At 47.2% G+C, this 6,000-nt stretch overlaps 1 protein-coding gene across 7 annotated transcripts in view; it reads right to left on the minus strand.

Moving 5' to 3' along the window:
• ITSN2 (intersectin 2) overlaps window positions 1–4,892 on the minus strand; it is a 58,971-nt gene extending 54,079 nt beyond the window's left edge. For 4 of the 7 annotated variants that reach the window (XM_015859541.2, XM_015859536.2, XM_032443410.1 and 1 more), the window contains exon 1: window positions 4,792–4,892. The gene's annotated coding sequence lies outside the window, so the exon portion shown is untranslated. Of the gene's footprint in view, window positions 1–4,684; window positions 4,721–4,748 lie in introns of those variants that run through there. The other 3 variants (XM_015859537.2, XM_015859539.2, XM_015859538.2) reach the window with 3 other exon arrangements.
• Window positions 4,893–6,000: the final 1,108 nt, after the last annotated feature.

A 6,000-nucleotide genomic window follows, 5' to 3' on the forward strand; every position in this document is an offset into this window, starting at 1 on the left:
CAGAAATGGAAACAGCAGACGAGTCCAAGTGATCTCTCAGGGTCACATTTGGCATCAGCTGCAGAAAGATGAAAAAAGGAAGCCTGGATCTATTCCAAGAGAGGAATTCTAAAATGAATTTGGGTATTTTTAGGCTGCTTGCAGCAACCCTTCCTAGGCCCTACCAGGAAGAGACACTTGAGATCTATGAATAGCTCTCCTGACAAATGCTTCCAATGTTATTAAACACTGCTACAGCACGCCTTGCTGCAGAAGCTGTTCTGCCAGGAGGGCCAGGGGAGAACCTGAAGGCAGGAGAGCAGCAGGATGCTGAGCAACACCCCCAAGGAGCTGCAGAGCAAAGCACAGCACAGCAACACAGATTCACTTCTAAAGCCCAGAAATCTCATGATAGATTTTCTTCAAGTCAGCTGCAGAGACTTTGCAGCCCTTGGGTCAGATGATGCATATGAGTGGCTCATATACATTGAGCTTCCTACACTCTCAGCTGCGAGTGGGAAAAGCAAGCTGGATTGTTAATGGGCTTAAATGAGCAAAGCTTCTCTGCCATGCTCTGATGCTCCTAGAATCTCAACTATACCTTACCTTAAAAGCTAATTTTAATTGATAATTGTTGCTGTGAGACAGCAGGCCTGCACTAGGCTCCTCTGCATGCACACGTGGATGGTGATCAGTAGCCTAAACAGACCATAAAGATGAAAAAAGTGCAGCTTCTGCTCCCTTCCTCAATACAAGAAGGGAAACCACAGGTGCATGGTTTCAGCTGGAATTAAGGTCTGGAAGTACCTGGTTCAGTCAACCCAGGTGTTAATGGAAGGCAGCAAACACTACAGAAGCAACACATCTGGACACCTCTACCGCTTTTCTGCCTTTCTCAAGGGCTGCAGGAAGCTGTACTGCACATTTCTGCTGTAAGAACAATTAGGAAACATTGCATCTGATGAGTATTTTCTGCAAAAAAAGCATAATTACAGCTATTTGCTACTGAGCTAATTACATATCATTTCCCGTGCCTACTGTTCTGTACTTTCTGGTTTACACCCTCCCTGCAGTAGCAGGATCCCAGTATAGTCATCGTGATGGCGAAACATAACTGCAATGGGCTTGCTATTTTCTTTACCATTATTAATAGGTATTTTTACCCACAGGTTTTCAGAAGCCATTCAAAAGAACAAGACTCAGCTCAGCTCCGTCTGGAGAGACATAAAGCCACTCTCAGACACTCCCACATTTTATTGCACTGGCATTTAAGGAAGCCCATGCACAGAGTTCAGAGGAGCAATGCAAGCTCAGGACTTCACCTTGCTGTGTGAATACCTGTGTCACTAAGCTAAGACACAGATCCCCGTCTCCTCATGCTGTCTCAGCTTTGATTCTTCTTTGCAAAGACGCTTTGAAGGAAATCCAGGCTGTCGGTTGAAGCCATCGCAGAGAACTGAAAGTGATACATTTGCTCCTGAATGGGTGGTAACTTAAAATACACTCCTCTTTCTCGCTTCCTACTTCCTCATTTGCATGACTGCACTCAGTACTCTCCCTCTTGCAGATCCCATTTTGAGATGCTGTTTTCAGCTTTAATTCTCTACCAGCGCACGGTGGAACATGTTGCCCAAGGAGGCTGTGGATGCCCCATCCCTGCAGGCATTCAAGGCCAGGCTGGATGTGGCTCAGGGCATCTTGGTCTGCTGGTTGGTGACCCTGTACATGGCAGAGAGGTTGAAACTGGATGATCATTGTGGGCCTTTTCAACCAAGGCCATTCTATGATTCATCTCAATGTTGGGTGAAGACCCAATGAACTAAACCATATGTAGTTAGAAAGACAGTTTGATCTTACTAAATTCTTATTAACATGAATGCATTAACAGTGTAGATGGAAAGAAAAAATACTTAAATATTTAATGTCAAAATTCTTGACCTCTGAGAACTAAGGTAGAGTCGCATCATTGGAAATCAGCTCCGATTTTTAGTATAGCCATAATAAGTAATTCTTTTACACTGCAATTGGCGTATTTATAGAAACAAAGAGGAGTAACTCCCATTTCCTGTTCTTCCCAAGCGTTGCTTCACATACTGTTGAATCACAAGCACTCAGGACTGAGGCCACAGTGTTTCAGAAGCTCCACTTGCATCAGCACCAAAACTTGTTACTAGAGGAGTAAACTCTGAGCTGAAGGAACAACCCCTGACAACACCAACACTCTTCCCATCCCATTTGCTTCCCTTGGTACTTCAATCCCAAAGCAGCGCTGGCCCAACAATGCTTTTTCTACACCTTGTAACTGCAAAGCAAAATTAATATAGCTCTCATATAGCAGGACATGGGGAAATGGTTTTAAGTTAAAAGAGGGAAGATTTAGGTTGGATGTTAGGGGGAAGTTCTTCACTAGGAGAGTGGTTAGGCCCTGGAACAGGCTGCCCAGGGAGGTTGTGGATGCCCCGTCCTTGGAGGTGTTCAAGNGCCCCGTCCTTGGAGGTGTTCAAGGCCAGGTTGGATGGGGCCCTGGGCAACCTGATCTATGGGGTCTCTATGGGGATCTATGGGGTCTCCTTGGCAACCTGATCTAGTAAAGGTGTATGTTTGGTGGCCCTGCCAGGCAGGAGGGTTGGAACTACATGATCCTTGAGGTCCCTTCCAACCCGGGTCATTCTGTGATTCACAGATAATTGTTCCCTATTAAGCAATTCCAGCGAATTATTCCATCATCACGTTACATCATCTGAATTTCACGTGGTATTTTGAGAGCAAGAATTACACAAGGCAGCGCTCACTGCACACAACCAGCTCAACCCATCCCAATAGCAGCCAGCTCTGCCAGACTGAGATGACCAAAACAAAGCATCAAACATGCTGAATTTCAGCAGAAATGAAGCTGCATCAGCTTCACGTTTCTTTCCTGATTTCTATCTTATGTGTCTTATCAATATTTGGTGCTAAAGGCACCAGGAAAGCAAGTCATTGCAGCATCATGCTGCAATATGCAATGCAGCAATGTGGGACTGTGTAAGGAATCAAAAATGCCTTATGAAATAAAATCAGCTCCCTTGGTTTCTAGAAAAAGGTTGAGAATAAATTAAAACCCTGATAGATGGGTTCGTCAGTGACCAAAAGCACAACGTGCCAGCGAAATAAGTCATAGAAAAGGTAATACAGCAGATGCTATGCGTGGAACAGAGCTGGGCCCAATGCTGCCAATAACATGAGCTGAGGTCACAGCAAGACTTTGAGGCTTTGGAAAGGTTCTGGTGCCTGGAAAAAGACAAGTATCGCACCCACCTTCCAGCTGGGCAAGAGGTACAATGCAGCCATGTAAAAGGCTGCAATTCTGACATCAGTCCTTTGAAAGATTAAGGAGGATATCCTATTGTAGCCATGTATAGATGCTTGACCAATAAGGTGACCACAAACAGCTACTCCTGGTCCACCTGACTGCCTTCTGTTCTGATCTGAGTGCTCTGGGGATGAGGAGAGAGCAGCAGGTGCTGCTCATTTTGACTCTCCAACAGCTTTTATGAGGCTGAGGATCTCCACCCCAGAGGCATTTCCGACATGGCTGGATGCTGAGCTGAGCTGGCCCTGCTTCTAGCTGGCGTTGGACAGCACCACCTCCACCTCCAGAAGTCAGTTCCAAACTAAATTCTTCTGCGATGACATTGGAAGGAAACAGAAGCAAATGGAAGCAGTTTAAAGGTATTTAAATCAAAAGATATCTGAGGTATTTCCTTCCAAGTGAAAACAGGCCAGAAACAAGCATTAAAAAATGAGGATGTATGGTTTAACTTCATTTTTGATGGCTGCTACTTTGGTCCAGAACACAATCAATTTGCTTTTTGCTGTTAAAGACCACAAGAATTATCTGTAAATAAACCTGTGAGACTCGCTATGGTCCCCTTTGCTGTAATACCTGGAAGTGAATAAAGCTTTTCCTCAGCAACACAGTTCGAAGTCATTAAGAACTCAGTTCTGCCTTGATCTTAATCTCTCTCTGCTCACAATCAGAGTGGTAAGAAAGCCCATAAGGCACAGACAGTGTGAAATACCTGCAATGGACAACCCCACAAACAATAACGCTATGGGAACATTACGTCCCACACTGAGCTGTTACTCTGATATATCTCATATCCTTGATCCTGTACAGACAGGAGAAGGAAGACAAAAAATACATGCAGTTCCCTCAGGGTAGTAATTAAAAGGAAAATCGTACTCACTTGATCTAATTCTGGCACCTAATTGAGGAGATGGGCCAAAAGTCTCTCCATAGCAAAGAGCAGCCTGAACCTATACCTGTGGGGATGCTCTTCATACCCTGAACGTCACATAGGGCCTGAGATCCAACCAAGGACCCGGAGTGGTGTGAAACACCATAATTTAGTCGGGGGAGGAACAAAAAGCAACCACCAAACAACCGAAACCCAAAGGGAAGTAAAGCAAGAGCACAAAAATGAAGCTTAGCGCAAGAATGAAGCTCAGCCAGCACCCAATTTACCCAATTAGCTGCTACGGCTCATTACTTCTAACCATCACTGGTGGATTCAGGTGTTTATCACGGGTGAAGCCTTATGAATTTCCAAGCAAACTACGTCGCTTTTTCTTCCGCCCACACGACGAACTGCCACCAACTTCAGTCCCCCCGAGCTGCAGCTTCTCACAGCAGCGACACAACACAGCGCCCCGTCCAACTCACCTCCCACCCCACGCTACCTCAGATCGGCTCCCGGCCCCTCCGTGCTGACATCCCCGCCGCTTACCCCCCTCCGTCCCCCCGGTCCACACAGGATCAGCCGCCGGTACCTGTTGCTCCTCCCGGGAGCGCCCGCTCCGCACCGCGCCGCCTCCTCCTTGGCCGCCCCACAACATGGCGGCGGGGGCGGGGGCCGCCCGCTGTGGGCTGAGGGCGCCGCCGGGCGCTCGGCTTGGAGTAGTTCCCCACAGGGAGCTGTGGGTGCCTTGTGCTGCTGACCGAGGGACGGCGGAGCTCTGAGACTCCCTAATATATAATATAACCCCCTAATTCCAACCTCCTGCCGGTCTTTAGGAGCTGTGTGCAGTGGTAGGCTCCATTCTACGGCTTCTCTATCGTGTAGCTTGCTACGTACCAAAGATGAGCGTCTTCCTGCTGCTTTTTTGCTGTGTGGATAATTACATACCATAGCCGAGAACTGATTTTTCAGGTGACTCATTCGTTCAGGTTCTCCACTTTGTGGCACCTTGTGCAATTCATCCCCATCCCGCTCAGTCATGTTATTGTACCATGTTTGGTTACACAGCAGGACAGAATCACAGAATCAATGACCCGGGTTGGAAGGGACCTCAAGGATCATGTAGTTCCAACCCCCCTGCCCAGCAGGGCCACCAAACATACACCTTTACTAGATCAGGTTGCCCAGGAGACCCCATAGATCCCCCATAGATCCCATAGAGACCCCATAGATCAGGTTGCCCAGGGCCCCGTCCAACCTGGTCTTGAACACCTCCAAGGACGGGGCATCCACAACCTCCCTGGGCAGCCTGTTCCAGAGCCTAACCACTCTCCTAGTGAAGAACTTCCCCCTAACATCCAACCTAAATCTTCCCTCTTTTAACTTAAAACCATTTCCCCGTGTCCTGGAGAACACGCTCCTCTATGCTGTATTTCTTCAGTGTTTTACCTTATATGTTTGATTGCTGCTCCAGCTGCCACGTGGCATTGCCAGCTTAATACATTTACCCTCCCAATCTCCTCAGCTTTATTCTAATATAATGCTCTCAAAGAGACAGTGTTTCCCTTCCTTACTGGCAGCCCCAAAGTACATGATGTGACTTGGATGCGTAGATATTTGTTGTGGAGGTGGATGAAAACACGTGTTCAAGCAGCACTTGCTCACTTGGTGACTTAAATTGCTGTGGCTGAGCCGTTATCTACATCTTCAGCTGTGTAATTTGTGCGAGCTGAGCTTCATTTCACTCCAAAGGATGGGCTGAGGTAAGGGAACAGCACTGGGTCAGGCACAGATTCCTCTG

The sequence above is a fragment of the Coturnix japonica genome, chromosome 3 (assembly GCF_001577835.2).
Source record: "Coturnix japonica isolate 7356 chromosome 3, Coturnix japonica 2.1, whole genome shotgun sequence".
NCBI classification, from domain to species: Eukaryota; Metazoa; Chordata; class Aves; order Galliformes; family Phasianidae; genus Coturnix; species Coturnix japonica.